Source organism: Saimiri boliviensis, chromosome 7 (assembly GCF_048565385.1).
Source record: "Saimiri boliviensis isolate mSaiBol1 chromosome 7, mSaiBol1.pri, whole genome shotgun sequence".
NCBI lineage: Eukaryota > Metazoa > Chordata > Mammalia > Primates > Cebidae > Saimiri > Saimiri boliviensis.
In genome coordinates this window covers 124,593,682-124,612,075 of record NC_133455.1, presented here as the reverse complement: position 1 = coordinate 124,612,075, position 18,394 = coordinate 124,593,682, and the positions used below count along the sequence as shown (strand labels likewise).

Genomic DNA, 18,394 nt, shown 5'->3' with positions numbered 1-18,394 from the left:
ATTTGCCTCATAGATCTGCAGTTGAAAAAAAAAAACAAAAAACACTTTAATGAGGGGGGCAGCTGTTCTTCCCTTCCTTCCCCTTCCCTTCTCACTGGCCCCTTAATCCAACACCTTGGGAAGGAAGCCCTGGAAGTGACCTTCCTTTCCTGATAGAGTAAAACAAAACACACAAACAAAACACACACGCTTGCACTGGGGGCAGGTGGCTGGTCACTTGCATTTTAAGAGATAGAAGCAGGAAGGGGAGGAGGGGCGGAAATGAGGCTGAGGGTTGGGGGAGAGCAGGAGATTATGCTTAAACCAACCCAGATCCTGACAGAGACCTCCGAGGGCTACTAGGATTTCCTGTTTAGAAAGATTAATATGAGAGGCCATTCACACAAATCAATCAAGCTCCCATCTGGAGCTTGATTTCTTCTTTTTCTCCCTCCCTCCCTTCCTCCCCAGATATAATCCGGGAATAAATTCATTAATGGATTCATTAAATCCAGTGCATTTTCAAAGGCCAGACGTAGAAAGCAAAGCATCCTAAACACACAGGGGCTGGGGGTTCAGGGACAGCGTGTCCTATGAGTGCTGCTCTTCTCTCTCCTTCCCTCCGCTCCCCTCCCCCATGGGAAGGCTGGTGGGGACAACTGCATTGTCATCTTGGTCTCTCTTTTTCTCTTGTCCATCTTTTCCTCCCTCAGACATCTCACAGGTTTCTACTCCTATAACATGAAAACCTTTGACATCACGAACCGGTGGTTTCATTTGCGGTTTAGGGCTGGAAGTGTTTGAATTGTTTTCTCTGTCCTCAAGAACACCTGCCTCTCTTATTTTCTGACTCTCTGCTTAGGTGCCCAGACCAAGGAAGGCATTGACTGAATACTTTATATTCCGTGTCTTTTCTAGCTAGAGTATTGTCCACATTGTATAAAGACATATTTATGAATTTGGGTTATGTATCAAACTATAGTTTTTAAATACCTTCATTTTAAAAATGCTAAGCAAACTTAAGACAATTTTATTATGTTAGCAACATCCCTTCTAAGGCTGGAAAAATCACGTGACCACTACACAATTTCTGTAGTCCAGGCAGTCAGAGATTTGGGTAATATTAGCCTTTGTACCCATTTTTCTCAATGTCTTATCAAATAAGTTTTAGATCACTGCCCTACAGGGCTGATTCTTTTACAGGATGCCATAGTGCATAAGGAATTCTGGGGCCAGGAGATAAATTCTCCTAGATAAGGGCTTGGGATCTGGACTAGGGTCGACCTAGCCAGAGTTCCAGCAATACGTCTTACTCATATGATACTCAGCCTCTCTAGGACTCGGTTTCTCCATCTGTAAAATAGACACTAACAGTACCTACTCCTGTAGTTGCTCTAAGTATTAAAGGTCTGATGGAATAAAAGCATTCAATGATTATACTTCGTATTGTTAATGTTAGTTAGTCTGTGCAATTTGACCACTGAGAATTATCTGCATTAATTGTCTATAGTGACCACTGGGGTAATTAGTAGCCTCTATCTTTGTTCACCTGATGATGTGGCCATGATCTTCTAGCTCAGTGGAAAGTGAGGCAAACTGTATCCCTGGGTCTTAGCTTCAGCATGGCCGATGCTCTAAGTGGTGGGTGTCAGAGTAAGAGACTCTCATCATCCGCTCCAGGCCTTCCTGATAATGTCGGTTTTCTAATTTCTGTTGCAACGAACTGCCACAAACTTAGTAGCTTAAAAAATACAACATTTTTATCTTGCAGTTCTTGAGGTCATATGTCCAAGATAGGTTTCCCTGGGCTAAAGTTAAGGTATCAGCAGGACTGGTTCCTTTGGGAGGCTTCATGGGAGAATTTCCAGTTTCTAGAGGCCCTCCATATTCCTTGGCTCACGGCCTCCTCCTCCATATCAAGGCCAGTGACTGCATCACTCTGACCTCTGCTTCCTTTGTCGCCTCTCCTTCTCTGACTCCCTCTTCTAGCTTTTTTTTTTTTTTTTTTTTTTTTTTTTTTTTTTTTGAGACGGAGTTTCGCTCTTGTTACCCAGGCTGGAGTGCAATGGCGCGATCTCGGCTCACCGCAACCTCCGCCTCCTGGGTTCAGGCAATTCTCCTGCCTCAGCCTCCTAAGTAGCTGGGATTACAGGCACGCGCCACCATGCCCAGCTAATTTTTTGTATTTTTAGTAGAGACGGGGTTTCACCATGTTGACCAGGTTGGTCTCGATCTCTCGACCTCGTGATCCACCCGCCTCGGCCTCCCAAAGTGCTGGGATTACAGGCTTGAGCCACCGCGCCCGGCTTCTCTTCTAGCTTTTAAGAACCCTTGTGGTTACATTGGTTCCACCTATAAAATTCAAGATAATTTCCATTTTAAGATCCTTATTTTAATTACATCTGCCAAATCCCTTCTGCCATGTAGTAGCATGTCCACAGATTCCAGGGATCAGGATGTGGACATCTTTGGAGGACCATTATTCTGCTACCCTACTGTTTTTGCCCCTTTTAAGTATGCAGGGAGACTCATAAATGAGACTTCCAGAGATGCAAGAGACCTAAGAGGTCAGCTAGGCAAATCATCACATTTTATGGTCAGCAAACATTTGGAGATTTGCTCTCGAGAAAGAACAGAGGCTAAACAACCGAAGACCCTGGCTTAAAACCCAGATCTCTGGAGTTCAGTGGTCTCACCAGCAGGCGAACTCTCTGATGCAGAGAAAAAGCCCCCAAGTAGCCAATAGTATCAAGTCATACTAATTTAGACCCGGACTTCCAGGAAGATGAAAGGTGATACTGAAGACTGAGTCGTTCCACAAGGTGCCTCAGTCTCCCGGTCTGTGGGAGAGTTTATCGGGTTTCCTAATTCTCTGAAAGATGTCTTTCTATTCCTGAAATCTGTGTGCATGCATGGAATATTTGCAAACTGGAAGCCTGGTCTCTCATTAATCACTGCCACCTCTCATGGAGCACGAGACAGTGTGATTTCTCACACATAGCAATCATTTCTTTCCCTGATAAAGACAGTAATCTGGGGAAGGGCAATTATCTCAGCAGAATTACCAATCTTGCAGCATGTCTGAAAGTACACGGTATTCATTTGCTGCTATTTTAATGTCTGCCGTCTTCCTAGCCCCTCCCCAACCCAATGCTGAAACCCCCTCCCTCCCACCCTCTGTCTTTCTTTTTACTAATCTTGGGAAGTAACTTCCTTATTTGTAGCGGGCTGACGCCAATCGTGGGAATATGATATTGAGGATTGCAATAAGGACTCTCACACTCTCAGCCAAAGCTCGGCCACCACCCAGTGCATTTTTCAACTGAGCTTCAAAGCTTTCATCTTTGCCAACAAAGAAATGACTAGCAAACACCCCCACAGCTGACATTTTGAAGGGCCTGGTGACTCTCAGCTCCCTGGTATTACTCTATTAGACTGGATGACATTGAAAACCAGTTACCAAGTGATGACGGCTGCTTTCCTAGAGTCCAGGAATAAGGCAAAATTGCTGTGTTTGTGTGTGTGTGTGTGTGTGTGTGTGTGTGTGTGTGTCTTTGGGCTGAGGTGAGGAGGGGCTGGCTGCTAACATCCTCTCTAGGCAATGTAATGAGCGTGACCTTGGGAGGCAGAAAACAAGGGTTGAGTCCCACTCTACACCTCTGACAACTACCTATGTGGTTTCAGCGAGCAATTTAGCCTGTCTGATGTCTTAACCTGTAAGATGGGAACTACAACATTGAATCCATAGATTACAATAGGGTTTGTGTAAAATAAACTGCATTTAAACCGGGGTCTATTATGTAATCATCATAGTTAACATGCCTTGAGCACTTGTTATATGCCCAACCGTGAACTATACCTTTTACATACTCCACAATATTTCATCCTAAAAACAGCTGCTAGGAGTAAATGCCATGCTTAATTCCAGTTTATAGATACAGAAACTGACTAACGCAGGTAAGCAAATTGTCAAAGCTCTCTTGAGTAGTAAACAGCAGAGCCTGGTAGCTGCTGGGCACTGCTATGCCATTACTAGGGCATCTTTTCTGAAGAACTGTACAGCAGAGGATGTTTTTCACTGGGATTCTCCTGAGAACTCTCCATACCCTTCTTCCTCCCTGGCCTCACTTACATCAAGTACTATTCAAGGCGGTTTGGAGAAAAGCCAATAACAAGGTCTGAATGACTGACCACCCTGAAGAATTCCCACGACATTGCTTGTTCACACACAAGAATCTTTAAAAGGTAGAATGTCTTACATCTTGTCAAACCCTGGTGACTTCAAGAGGCAGAGGTTTCAGCTCTAATGGTCTATGTGACTTCTGATGGGGAAGTAGCCTGATGGCTCCTCAGCCAACCAAGGCAGCTCCACCTGCTGCCTCCTGGCTCCTGCCTCAGTCAGATCTGTGCAGCCTAGCTAAGGTCAGAAGTCAGGTAAGAAGGAAGATGTTGAGGTGAGAAGTAAACTGTTGAGAGGAAAGTTAAGGCCACTGAGACTCAGGTGTGGAACTTCAGAGGTTTGATTTTAAATCTCAAAGGAAGGAGCCTTTGTGGAGGCCATTAGCACTTCAGAAACACTGGAAAAGGGCTTGCTTTTTGAGACAGAACTGATAGTCCCTAGGAGTGGCAGCTGGGCCATGCCAGCTTTTGCTCATCGTGGACATTTATAAAGACTCAGGCTCACCCAGGACTTTCCTTTGGGGGAACTCTGAGGCCCCGAGCCTATCATTGTCTCAGCATTCACAGGAAAGAGGAGTCGGGCTAGGATGAGAAGTCTGAATCTCTGAAGGAAAGGGTGGCAAGACACGGTAATGGGTGTGAAATCTGACTCTGCAAAACTTAATGGCCGTGTGACCTTGGCCAAAACACTTAGCTTCTCTATCCCTTCATTTCGTTCTCTGTAAAGTGGCAGTAATCCTATTACTACTATATTAACAGTAGCAATATAACAGAGTTGCTGTAAAGATTAAATTAGTTAATATTTGTAAACTGCTAGACCAGTGTCTGGCACACAACAGGTACTATGTGTTCATTAATAAATGAAATTTTAAAGATAGATTTCATGCCGGGAAGAGGGCCCAACACGTTCCTCTTTAGAAAGACTATAAATAGAGCCAACCAAAGGATGCAGGAATTTCCTGTGGGTTAGGGAACTGTAGGGGCTATGCAGCCAGGCAGAGGGAAGGATCACAAGTTTTGGAATAGAAAAATCTGGGTTTGGATCCCATGACACTACTTATGCTCTGTGTAACCTTAAGCAAGTCATGTAACCTCTCTGAGCCTCACGTCTCTCATTTGTTAAGAGGAGAAGATGGCATCTAGCCTGCAAGTCACCTGGATTGATGATCCATGAAAAGTATCTGAGACCCCCAAGCCCCGGTCATGGGTGGCTCTTGCCATCATTCTTATCATTGTCCATCTGCAGAGAAGGAAAAATCAGGAAGACCATGTGGCCTTTGTCGGCTACTCTCTCCACGCCAGTTTTCATGTGTACACATACTGCCTCAGGACAACACCTCTCCATTATTTTTTTCTTTCTTTCTTTTTCTTATTTAGACGGAGTTTCACTCCTGTTACTCAGGCTGGAGTGCAATGGCACGATCTCGGCTCACTGCAACCTCCACCTCCCGGATTCAGGCAATTCTCCTGCCTCAGCCTCCTGAGTAGCTGGGATTACAGGCACGCGCCATGCCCAGCTAATTTTTTGTATTTTTAGTAGAGACGGGGTTTCACCGTGTTGACCAGGACGGTCTCGATCTCTTGACCTCGTGATCCACCCCGCCTCGGCCTCCCAAAGTGTTGGAATTACAGGCGTGAGCCACCACGCCCGGCCCTTATTTTTTTCTTAAGAGATGAGGTCTCACTATGTTGCCCGGGCTGAATTGTGATGGCCTTGTCTCCATTTTTTACTCCAGGTTTTCAGTGAGTCTGTGAAGCGTACGTACATGCAAGGAGACTGTGTTGGTCAGGGTGCAAGCAGAAAAGCCGAACCTGGAGGAAGTGTGTGTAGTCAACAATCAGTTTCAGGGACTCGACTCTAAGCAATCCTGGGAGCTGGTTAAGAGTCTATAAGGGCTGCTCTTTCTGTGGGATGCTGGACTCCAGGGAAAGCATCGAGAAGGGAAAACGGATGTCAAGTGGGAGGGCAAAGGCAAGCTGGACCCCTCAGGGCACAGGGGAGTCCTGTCATTGTCCTCACTGCCTCCAACCTCAATGAAGTGCTTGTCCTAAAGGGGAAGGTGGCTCCTTCCGTCACAGAGCAAAAACACACACCTGGTCCAGGAATCAGAGAAGCTGGTGAAGGAGTCGGGGGGAAAAGTGGGACACATGCAGCCTCACCTGCTGTCGCCCCAAGGGCATGAGTCACAGCCGAGTGACAATGTGCCTGAGCTGCAGAGACACCTGCCCCACCTTCTGAGAGTGAAAAATAACACGGCCGCCACTTCACTTTTGTCCTTCAGATTTCAAGCGAAAATGTGTCTTAGGCCGGGCGCGGTGGCTCAAGCATGTAATCCCAGCACTTTGGGAGCCCGAGGCAGGTGGATCACGAAGTCAAGAGATCGAGACCATCCTGGTCAACATGGTGAAACCCCGTCTCTACTAAAAATACAAAAAAAAAAATTAGCTGGGCAAGGTGGCGCGTGCCTGTAATCCCAGCTACTCAGGAGGCTGAGGCAGGAGAATTGTCTGAACCCAGGAGGCGGAGGTTGCGGTGAGCCGAGATCGCGCCATTGCACTGCAGCCTGGGTAACAAGAGTGAAACTCCGTCTCAAAAAAAAAAAAAAAAAAAAAGAAGAAGAAATTCTTTTCGTCTTGACCCAGTCTGTTAGGACACAGAGCCCCAGATAAGGTGTCAAGAAGATGAGGTTGCAGCCCTAGCTCTGTCACTATGTTGATTCTTGGCAAGTCTCTTCGTTGATGGAAGGCATTTTCTTCATTTCTCAAATAAGAGTCATTAGCTATTAAGAGTCGTTAGCTATTAAGCTTGACAGAGCTGCAGTTTGAAGATAGCTGCCACTCACTACTATCAATGTACTGATGATATGGATGTGAAGACTATTACTAGCCTCCCCTGACATTGAGTCTCTGCTTGGCCAAACTTTAGTCAGGCTTCAGACTTTCTCCTAGGTCCATCTGTATATTCCTAGGTCTAGTTTTAGCAAAGAATCTCCCATTCTTAATACCTGATCACCCTTCATTTCTGATAAGGTTCCTCGTCCACCACCATGCTGTAACCAAAAAGCAGGTCAATTGATCCCTGCATGCAGAATCCAATGAACAAGAGTGAGGCCTGGCACAAAAATAGTGAATTTATTCTGAAGTGAGCTTGGGAAAGGGGCACAAAACTCCTTGCCTTTAAATGTACTGATTCACCTCTGGAGCAGAAAGCAGACACTTTTACAAGGTAAGGGGGACAGTGAGCAAGGGCAGGGTTTCTCCTGCAAGCCCGGTGACTTATCTACCAGACAGTAGAGTCAGTACCTTCCTGGGCAGAAATAAGTTGGAAAAGTGGTCAAGCTGGCATGCTTTCAATATGCCCTGAGGTGAGTGAAAGTCTTGAGGCAGTTCCTTGAGGGTGGCAGTTCTACCTGCTGGAGGTGACAGTTCCCTGGCTGGTATGCTTTGGCCTGCAAATCCACTGTCAGCTCTGGAGGAGAGATCTACGTTGAAGGACACAGTTGGAAGAACTTGCCCTACAGGGAATGTCTGGTGAGGGGGAGGTGAAAGGTTATATTTGCATTTCTAAAGGGCTGGGTAGGAAACAGAGAACTGACAGAAAGGAGAGAGAAGAGAAAATACAAAATAATAGTTAAAAAATGGGAGCACTCAGTTCAAATGTCCATGGTGATGTCTGTGCACCCTGGCCTGCCTTCAGCAAGAGTTCTATGAGGTCAGTTTAGCCAGAATACCCCTTACCCCTATGTTCCCCTTAGTAATTTTCCATCCACTGCCCCCCACCATGCTCCTTGGCTATGTATTTCCACTTGCCTACGCTATATTCAGAGTTGAGCCCAATCTCTTTCCTCAGCAGCCAGACCCCTTTGCAGCAGTCCCCATACCTTTCACAGTAGTCTTTGATAAAATCATCCTTAACTTGCTTTAACGCATAGCATTGATTTTTTTCCCCTTTAATATCCCTTGGATTCTTACTCCAAGAAGCCTCCTTATTAAACATGGAATAAGTCCATGGTCTGTGCAAAGTCTAGTTCCTAGATGTGCATAACATGTAACTTTTCATTGGTTTTTAAGAAGGGGTTTTAGACTTACATTTGGCTGCAATGCTTCTGATGTTCTGGGAGTTCACGTCAAGCCAAAGAATTAGGTTGCCACAGGAAGACTTGATTCAGACAGACTGGCAACCAGCCCCCATTTTCACTTTTCTTTCTTTCTTTCTTTCTTTTTTTTTTTTTTTTTTTTTTTTTTGCATTTTTGCACAAAATCCCCTTTCACTCCAATCCTCTGACCAGACTGGCTGTTTTACTTTCCCTAGAGCACTGGATGTGGTTAAAGGCTTTACTTTGCAGGCATTTACATGCTTCCGACAATGAAAATCAAGTCAGATCTTTGTGTCTGGACCCCCAGGACCCAGCTCAGTGCCTAGAAGGCAGCAACCCGGAATATTTCTGTGTTGAATGCATGAGAGGTCAACAGTGAGGTCAAGTATGCATTCATGTCAATAATGAAGACCTGATTAACAGATCAAATAAATACTTCAGTAATCCTCAGAAAAAATGAATAACAATCCTAGATTCATCACATTCTATTTTTTTTTTTTTTTTTTTTTTTTTTTTTTTTTTTTTTGAGACAGAGTTTCGCTCTTGTTACCCAGGCTGGAGTGCAATGGCGCGATCTCAGCTCACCGCAACCTCCGCCTCCTGGGTTCAGGCAATTCTCCTGCCTCAGCCTCCTGAGTAGCTGGGATTACAGACACGCACCACCATGCCCGGCTATTTTTTTGTATTTTTAGTAGAGACGGAGTTTCACTATGTTGACCAGGATGGTCTCAATCTCTTGACCTCGTGATCCACCCGCCTCGGCCTCCCAAAGTGCTGGGATTACATGCTTGAGCCACCGCACCCGGCCCTAAATTTTTATGATTAAAAAAATTGGCATTGTAAAAAAAAAAAAAAAAAGGAAAATACCAAAAAATCCATAATTTCACCATCTAGTAAACATTTCTGTGTTTATATTTTATATATAATTCTTTTCAAAATAAAGATTTTCCTACATTTTTATTTAACATTGCATTGCTAATTCACTAAATATTTTTCAAGAAGGGTTTGTAGTGACTTATTATTCTATCAAAGTATATTTATCAGAGGCAAATGCACCTCTATCCTGATTCTATACATGAAAAACACACTAAGAAAATGATATGAACTGCCCAGCATCCCTTCTCCAGGAGAATTATTGATCCCAGTGGCTTTTATTTGCCAATGTGGCACTTTCAGAGACTTACAGAAGAGACGAGCAAACAATACAAATTATTGCCTCCCTCACGAGTGTGTCTCTAACTTAATAATGGCTCGTAAGCATGACTGGTTTAAGTCACTCTCTCCTAATGTTATTCAGGAGTCTTTGTATGCCCTACCCCCACTAAAATACAAGATTTCTGAAATCAGGGTCTTTTATTTCTCAGTGTTCTATTGCCTGCTCTTCCCACCACACATTCCAGCCCAGCAGCTAGCAGACCACCTGAAACTTTCACACTGGGAGGTCTTAGATCCTGTTTGGGAGGGTTTGAATTTCAAAAGCCCCATTAAAGCTCCCCATTTCCTTTGTAACCAACATTTTGCCTAAAGAGTACTCAGGGACCCATGACAAAAAGTGGCCACTTGCTTCTTTAGAAAGACATTCCTCCAAGTGTAAGGAGAATGGCAAGAAAAAGAGAAATGAAGGGTAGGAAAGGAGCGAATGAAATCATCTTTTCTCCTGATTCCTGGATCGAAGAAGGCTGGTCAGGCTGCAGCAGCTCTTGGGGACGTGTGTCAGCTGAGTGGACAACGGAGTGTGTGTATGGGGGTGGGTGGGCAGGAGCAGTCCCCACAGAATTTTGAGCTGGAAGAGGACAGTGAAGGCCACTGGGAGCTGGTTTTCATCTCTCAATTAGATTTACTCTGATTTATGAGGTGATAGCCAGGAGCCAAAAACATCAGTTGTTGGACCCTCATGGGAGACACGGGGTGGGAGGGTTGCCCCTACTTCTGTCTCTGGGACCTTCCCATCCAGTACTCTGGGCCACCCTGTCTGTGGGCAGTAGCCTAGCCCTGCTATGTTATATATTTAAATATCTACCAGCACCCTTCCTTGCCATTATCTTAAACAGTTTATAGAGACGAATGTCTACAATATTAGTTAAGAATTTTGGTATGTTTTGCTAAATATAAACAACTTTGGTTTATAATATTCATACAATCAACCTACACTGATGAATAATACTTATAAAACACTCCTATATTAGATATGAGTAGTTACATAGTAGTACAGGATAGAGAAATGAAGGGCCTTCAGTCCATTAAGACTTTCCCCCAGCCAAAGTCTCATTCCACTGAGACGTGACCTGGGACATATCATTTCCCTTCGTGGTGCTTTATCAGATAGAGGCAGCCACAAAGAACTGAGCAAATATTAGTACTAAACTGTGAAATGACTAATTTTTCTCTTATCCTGGCTGCTGAGCAAATGAACAAACCTTACTCCTATGTGTTTAAAAATATATAAAAGTTTGCCTTAAAATAAGCACCTCCCCAACCCCCACCCAAAGGCGCTCAACCAGGGCATGGACAAGTGTGTGGAATGTGCTCACATCCTGCGTAATTTAGGGAGAATTTTCTCTGAGTATTCTGTCCACAGGATGTAGCCTTGCCTGGCCTTGGGTTGATTAACTAAAAGGCCAGATGGAGAAACAGTCCCCAAATAGCAATGCATAACTTTCAACAATTCTTTAATTTTCTTGACTGTTGAGGCATAGCCAAATAAGAACTTACCTAGGGACCAGAAACAGCTGAAGAGCAATTGTAGAGGAGAAAAAAACATACTCAAAGCATAGAGACAGGTCCTAGGCAAACTACTTCCAAGAAACCCATTCTATTCCAGGTTTAAGCAGCTGAGCCAATATTTGCTTCTGCCATAATATCTCAGTCACATATTCCCCTTTGCTGGTCCTTAGTTTCTCTCTCTGTGAAGATGACTATGCCCCATTTCTCCTTCTTTTTCATTTATTTTTGGAAGCTCTTAGTGGAACATATATACAGAGATTTCTCAGTGAGCTTCCACGTCTCTGATCGGGGCAGGATAATTATTGATCCCAGTGGTTTTTATTTGCCAATGTGGCACTTTCAAAGACTTACAGAAGAGACGAGCAAACAACACAAATGGAGAGAATCCCAAATGGAAACATGCATGTATATTTGAAAACAAGTATTCAGACATGTGCAGATGGCCCTCTCCCTCTCCCCCATGCACATACACAGAATCACATGACTCTATGAATACACACGCAAGCAGTTGTGAAGAGACAAAAATATATGCATGGCTATTTACACAGCTAAACCTGAAATCAAATAGCCCCTCACCCACTCTTGAATGTTCCCCATCAGTTTCCCACTATAAGGTTAGAGATCAAACTAACCCTAACCTCTTTCATACTCCCAGCCCTGTTCTTCACCAAGGTTATGACTGCAGTCATGGGCTGCAAAGATCCAAACACACTTTTATTGAGATGCTGCACCAGGTATGGGGAACATAGAGAATAAGAGAGTCCCTCCCGTGAGCGGCTTAGGTCTAACAGAGGAAGGAGATACACACAGAGCTGCAAAGCCACGTGAGAAGTATTCTAACTGAAGTGACCACAGGAAGTTGGATATATTTCTTTGATCCTGAGATCTGGACAGAAGGCAATACTCCTTCTTCCTTCAGAGGATACAGTGGCGAGTCAGAGAAATCTGCTCAGCACCAGTAAGCTGGAAGCCATGCTACCTTCTACCCAATTCTCTGTGGGGACGCTGTGCTGGTTTCAGTCCCTGGGTCCTGCTCCTAGTTCAGCCTCTCTTGCTTGCCCCTCAGGCATGTGTTGTGGTAGAAGTTGAGAAACAGAATGAGGAGGCTGAGGGCTTACAGGAGCACAGACACGTTGAACTCATCAGGGAAGGGGTACTCGATGAGGCGACTGTAGGAAGAGGAGGCAGCAGTGGCCACAAACTAACCCTGGGCAAAAGAAAGCGTGAGAAGAAAGAAAGGGAGAACAGTCAGAAGCAGTGGCCAGAGAGGAGCAGGTGCTCTCTTGGGTCCCTCTGTGTTAAGGCCAAGGGCGGGCCTGCCACAGCACAGGAAGAGGAGAAGCAACGAAGCCTGCCAAAGCTCAGTTTTTCCTACACCATAGTCCCAAGAACCTTCTTGACACTTCTCCTGGTCCTGGTTACCCCCAATTTCCCTATCCAGTTATGTCGTGGTGGCCTTGATGATAAGCTCAGTCTATTCAGAGCCCCATATGGGACACTTTAGGCTGTCATCACCATCTCGGGGCAGTGGTGCTCCCAAAACTGCAAGGCATCCAGGTACTTGGAGGGTGCAAATGGTGATCACAGACTCACAGGATACTAATGCTTAAAGGTCATCTGGCCGAGGCCATCATCATTTTACAGATGATGACATTGAAGCCTGAGCATGGAAGCCACTTGTTCAAAGTCCCACACTGTCCCAGTGAATTAGGGTTGGTTCCAGGATCTGATGCGATGGCTACTGAGGCCCTTGCAAGTTGGGAAGCTAAGGAAGATCTAAGGATGAGAGGGCTTGTTTGTGGGCAGATGCCAAGTCACTGGTCTAGACTAACAAGCCAAGAATAGAACCAAGGGCTCAGCCGAGGACCCTGGACCCAATGGGGTCTCCTTGCCAGCTGTAGGGTGGTAAGACATCATTTCCACCAGAGGTAGGGCCACATAGGAGGCCATAGCCTGGCCAGTTTATAATACAGGTACATGAAGACATGGACCAAAGAATTAAGCATTCCTATGAAGAAGGCTGCAGAGTGGGGTGGGGAGATAAAGGAAAAATAAGTGTGGCTGGGCTTAACTGTGGGTTTGGGAGTTCTCTTTGATGTTTCAATCCCCTAAGCTGTAGGGAGCACCTCTGCAATCTCAGTAGAGAAAATCCTTGGAAAGATCCTATCCTGCGGAGGTCCACAATGAGCCCTCTGAGGTCGTGATGATGGAGGGATGGAGTTATCGGGGTGCTAAATGAGAGTGTTTCTACTCCCTTTGTGCTCTCTGGGATGATGGCTATGAGCATCTCCCAGCAGCCTCCTCTCCATTCCAGAGACAGGTAGCCCGGGAGCTCTGAGGAGCCACAGGGACAAATGGGAGCAGAGGCCTGGTCTCATGGCCTCAGAAAAGGGAAAAGTTAGAGACCAAACATGATATTCCAGGGATGCAGGTCTCCTGAGCTGGGACTCAGCCCAGCAGACCTGCCTTACGAGGGCCCGGGGCAGGGCTGTCCTAGGCGTGCAGCACTTACCTGGCTGCCTGCCACATATTCGACTCCAGCCCATCCATCCCAGGTCATGGCACCACGATGGTAGAGATGCAGAAAGGTGGTCTGCTTTGGCTTCATCATAAAGTAAAGAACACCTGGGGAGGAGGAAGAGATGATGAGTCAACTCTGGAGGTCTCCTTTCTCCAGACTCTTCTCCTGGGGCCTCAGTTATCCCTTAAAGTGGGACAGGGTGATTCTACCTTTTACTGAAGGAGAGACTGAAATGAAAGGCAAATAACAGCAATCAAACACCAATTTTTGACCTACTGTGTACTTTAATTGAGGCTTTTGAAATTCAAACCCTTGCAGTAGGGATCTAAGGTCTCACAGTGTGAAAGTTTCAGGAGATCTAGATGCTGGGCAGGGATGTGTGGTAGGGAGAGGAGGGAAGAGAACATGATTCTACTTTATGCATATAAAATAATCACTTAAACACCAGATAATTATATGCAGTTCATACTCCTGTTACTTCCATTTTACAGAAAACAAAACAAAACAAAACAAAAAAATACCGAGGCACAAAAAGGTTAAGTAACTTGCCCAAAGGCACGCAACTAATAGGTGGCCAAAATGGGCTCAGAACAGTCTGGCTTCAAAGACTGGGTTCTTCCCCATGGCTGGTCCTTCCCCATGGCTGACCCCAGGGCGCTGGGGTAAGAATTCAGGTGTTGAACACTCAGCCCAAGATCCAGACACCCACACAACACAGTCCCACGTGTTCTCTGCTCAGACCATTTTGGCAAGAGACTGAGAAGAAAGAGCCCCTCTCTTCATCACCAACCACACCACCATTATGTTCTCGTCTCACCCTGCTTAATCCCACAAGGCCCCTGGCCTCATCAGCAAGGTCTCTTCTCAGTAACATGGAAGGATGACCCTGGCTATAACATGTCAGTTTTAAAATTTATTTAACTTTTCATTTTAATCTTACCTGGAACCTGGATACTAAGGGGGCAAATGCCTACTCCTGCTTCTGTGGATAGGGAGCAGGGACCATGGGAGCCAGCAGAGGGGGACGCTACCTCAGTGGCTGAGCATCTTTCCCCCACCAGGTACTGGACCAAGGCTTTACTCTGAAATTAGTCTTTAGCACAGCCGCCGGGGCAAATCCAGAGAGCATTCTTGCTGGGTGGGTCAGACACCACCCTAGATTTGGCTGACAATCATACAGGAGCCCATGGGTCCCAGATCTCACCTGTCATGGAATTCAATGGCCTTCAGAAAGAGGCATCAGCAGCACACGCTCACCATCTGCTGGGCAAAAAGGGGAAGTTCATCAGACTGCAGTCCTGCTGGTGCCACAGCTCGTCCCCCCGCCGGGTCTGGGTTCAGCCTCGAATCCTCACTGTTCTATGTACCGCTGATTACACAGTGCCTACTTGTCTGCAGACAGATGCCTGTTAGCATAGGAAAGAAGGGGAGAAGCTACTGGAGTGACCACAGAAGGACTCTCCCAGTGTGCCCCAGCCCAGAACCTTGCAATCTAATGAGCATGTGGGCATTTTGTTCATTGAAAAGCAGATTCTTAATCAGTGTGCATGGGGTGGAACATGAGATTCTGCATTTCCAACAAGGTCCCAGACGATGCTGATGCTGCCAGCCCCAGGATCATACTTTGAGTCACAGGACTTGAGCCCGTCACCAACATCCAGTGACTCAACATCCATATCACCTGGTGACAAGAATCAGCTACCTGGTGACAAGCCTCAGCTAGAGTCTTTTGTTACAAGGAAGGTTTTTTTTTCTGCTTCCAGTGGAAATGGAGAACAGCTAACAGTGATGAAGTCACTACCACTTAGCTACCACTCAGTGTCTGCTGCCCCATGCTAAACACTTTCATGTATTATCTATCATATACTGATTCCAGCTTCTTTCAATCATTTCCCTTTATAAAATAGGTATTATCATCTCAAGTTTATAGGTAAGAGAATTGAGTCCCAGAAAAGTTAGGTGTGTCACCCATAATCACACAGCAAGAAAATGGCAGAGCTGAGCTCCAAACTGAGGTCCGAAGTCATCCGACTCCAAAGCCTGCACATAACTAGCCTAGCCAGTCCTCTGCCTCTCATCAAAAGGCTCAGGTGACACCTCCTTGACCTCAGATTGTTATGAAGTTCTCCCTCCTAACCCTCTACAGGCTTACCTCCTGCTCTCTGCCATACTTTCATTCCACACACGCTCCAGCTGTAGTCCACTGGCTGGCGGAAGTAGCTGCAGTTAGCCAGGAGCAGGGTGGCCATGACCTGGGAGGAAAAGGAAAGAGGAAAAGACCAAGTCATAAAGCCTGCTCCCACCATGGTGAGCCCTGGCAGGCTCAGACTCCTGAACACCACCACCCAGTGCAACCTTCACTGACACTTGGTGAACATCTGCTAATAAAAGAAACTCCATGGGGTGGCCAGATCAGAGACGCCAAGTTGCATACATCTTTCTAGTCTCTAATTTTTTAATGTGGGCAAATACAGACTACAAACCCACCCTGGGTGCCTATTATGCATGCAAGCCTAAGATAGGTGCCGAAGACACCAAGACGGTCCACGTGTCAGCCCTGCCCCAAGGAGCTCCAAACCTGGCTGAAGATGTAGAAAAAATCCTAACCTTACAGGTTGGTGCTAGAGGAAGCGTAGAAAAAAGCAGGTGTTCCAGTAGTTGGAACAAAGAATAAGGAGGCTTTGGGCAGACGGGGCGGGCAGGCGGGGAGAATGTCAGTTTCATGCCAGGACAAGAGTATGTGGTACCTGGACCTGGGGGGTTAACTAGGGGATTTAGCAGGACTGGCGTGGAAGCGCTGACCATAGGAGAAGGGGCCACAGAATTGGAGAGACATGAAAATTGTGAATAAAGGGTGAATAAAGAGAATTGTGAATAAAGACATGAGAATTGTGAATAAACGCTATTGTAAGGAGCTTGAATTGTATCGCTTGTTGATTTATTTGAGAATAATGTGTTGGATGGGACTAAGCACCATGCTGGGCACTGTTTTGAGCACTGGATCACACTGATAACACCAAGCAGATGCAAACCTTAGGGGACTCGGCATTCTGGCCATATATGCAAAAGGACCTACGGAGGCTTCTGAGCAAGAAGCTGATGGTGGGCATGGCAGAGCTTTCAAGGGATTGAGGTGGTAGGAGAGTGCCTGGTTACTGTAATTAAGTGACAAATTCTCTAGGGCATGCCTTAGGCCGCATGAGTTATTGGTATCTCTCGTGCTACCAGATGTTATGCTGGGTCTGTCTTTAAACAGATAAATAAGACAGGGGGTCCTGCTTTTGAAGCACTTGCCCTCTGGGAGGGGAGAAAGACACATAATGAAAGTGGTGACACAGCCGGAGAAAGACCACAGTCCGTGGGAGTCAGTATATCCTTAACAGGCTCCTAAGGCAGAGGGGCTGTCTGCAGGGTTTGCCAATTCCTATGGTGTAAACAGTCCCACCACGGTGGAGGGGCTTCAAGTCGCTTCACACAGAGTCACTGAACATGAAGTTGCAGGGAGATGCACACCCGTTGCTCACCTGCAGGTGGAGCGGCTCCAGCCCACCTCAGAGAACCAGGACTGCACCAAGGGGTGGGAACAGCTAAGCAAGGAAACAATCTGGCCCTAGAGGAGTCAGGGAAGGGATCCTGTGAAGTGACGACCGACCTGAATCTAAAGGATGTGCGGGAATTTGTCAGGAGACTGGGGGACAAGAGCCATTCTGGGAGAAAATCAGTGATGTGCCCAGGCCTGTGGACTTTCTGAGCATGGCTGTGTGGGCTGGTGAGCAGGCCTGTGCTGGACTAGGGTGGTGTGCAGGGCTGCTGAAAGCGTGTAGAGGGAGACGAGGCAGAAAGGGAGGCAGGGCCAGAGAGGACTCCGGAGGGCTTCGTGTGCCCAGGAGGGGAGTTTAGCCTCAACCTCTGCGGGATGAGAAGCACCAGAGGCTCCTAGCAAGCAGTGGCACCATCCTCCCCATGCTTGGGGTAGTTTATTGTGTCAGTAGGGTGGAGGATGCACTGTAGCTGAGCCATGAGAAAGGAAGAGAGGAAGAGGAGCTGGAAGAGGTGTGGCCGTCTGGACCTGCTTCTTCCGTCTCTTCCCTGCTAGCTCACCGACAGGTGAGAGAGATGGAGGAGGAGGCTGCAAGCCATGTGGCCAGGGTGCCTGGTTTGCACTCTGCCTCTGTGCCTCGCCACCTGCTAAGTTACTTAACCCTTCTGTGCCTCAAACAGTGCTGTCATGAGGATTAGATGAGCCTATCCTCGTAAAGCGCCTACACCAATGCTTGCCCTGTAATCAGCATGGGAAAACATCTGTGATGATCATTACCACTGTCTCTGAAAAGCTTGTCCTGACACCCTTACCCCTGGCCCAGAGACCGGCTTGCTGCCCCATCCTGCCTGCCGCTGGTGCATGATGCATCATTTCTGTTGCCCACTCAACACACAATGCATTGCAACCGCCTGTGCCCACACCTGTCTCCCCTCTAGACCGTGAGCCTCTGAAGGGCAAGGAGCCCTGATCTAGCAGGGATTGTGCAGGCCACAGCACAACCTGGCACAAAGCATATACTTGAGGTACACCTGCTGAATGACTTTTTGCAAGATCTGGAAGTAAAAACAGATTTGGGGATCAGAAAACCAGGCAGAGATTAACAGAGCTCAGGTAGAAAAAGGAGATGGCCCATACCAGTTGGGAGGGATAAGGAATTCCACTCCAGCTTGCCACTGACTGCACTTTTCATGTAAGGAAATGGAAAGTGGAAGTTTGTAACAGGGATGGAGCAGCCAAAGACGGCACAGAATCCCAGCTCCTGCATGTGACCCCATCGAGGAGACTTTTCAATCTGCTATGTACGAATATTATCATTCTATTCATACTTCTGTCAGCCCTCCAAAAAAGATC

The 18,394-nt window shown here is 46.5% G+C and overlaps 1 long non-coding RNA gene across 4 annotated transcripts in view; it reads right to left on the bottom strand.

Annotated features, from left to right (window-relative positions):
- LOC101045854 (uncharacterized) overlaps nt 1-18,394 on the bottom strand; it is a 76,277-nt gene that overhangs the window by 30,337 nt on the left and 27,546 nt on the right. For 2 of the 4 annotated variants that reach the window (XR_012518623.1, XR_012518626.1), the window contains 4 exons: nt 15,653-15,752; nt 14,705-14,906; nt 13,492-13,604; nt 9,146-12,186 (listed from right to left, as the gene is read on the bottom strand). This is a non-coding gene — a long non-coding RNA (uncharacterized LOC101045854). Of the gene's footprint in view, nt 1-9,145; nt 12,187-13,491; nt 13,605-14,704; nt 14,907-15,652; nt 15,753-18,394 lie in introns of those variants that run through there. The other 2 variants (XR_012518625.1, XR_012518624.1) reach the window with 2 other exon arrangements.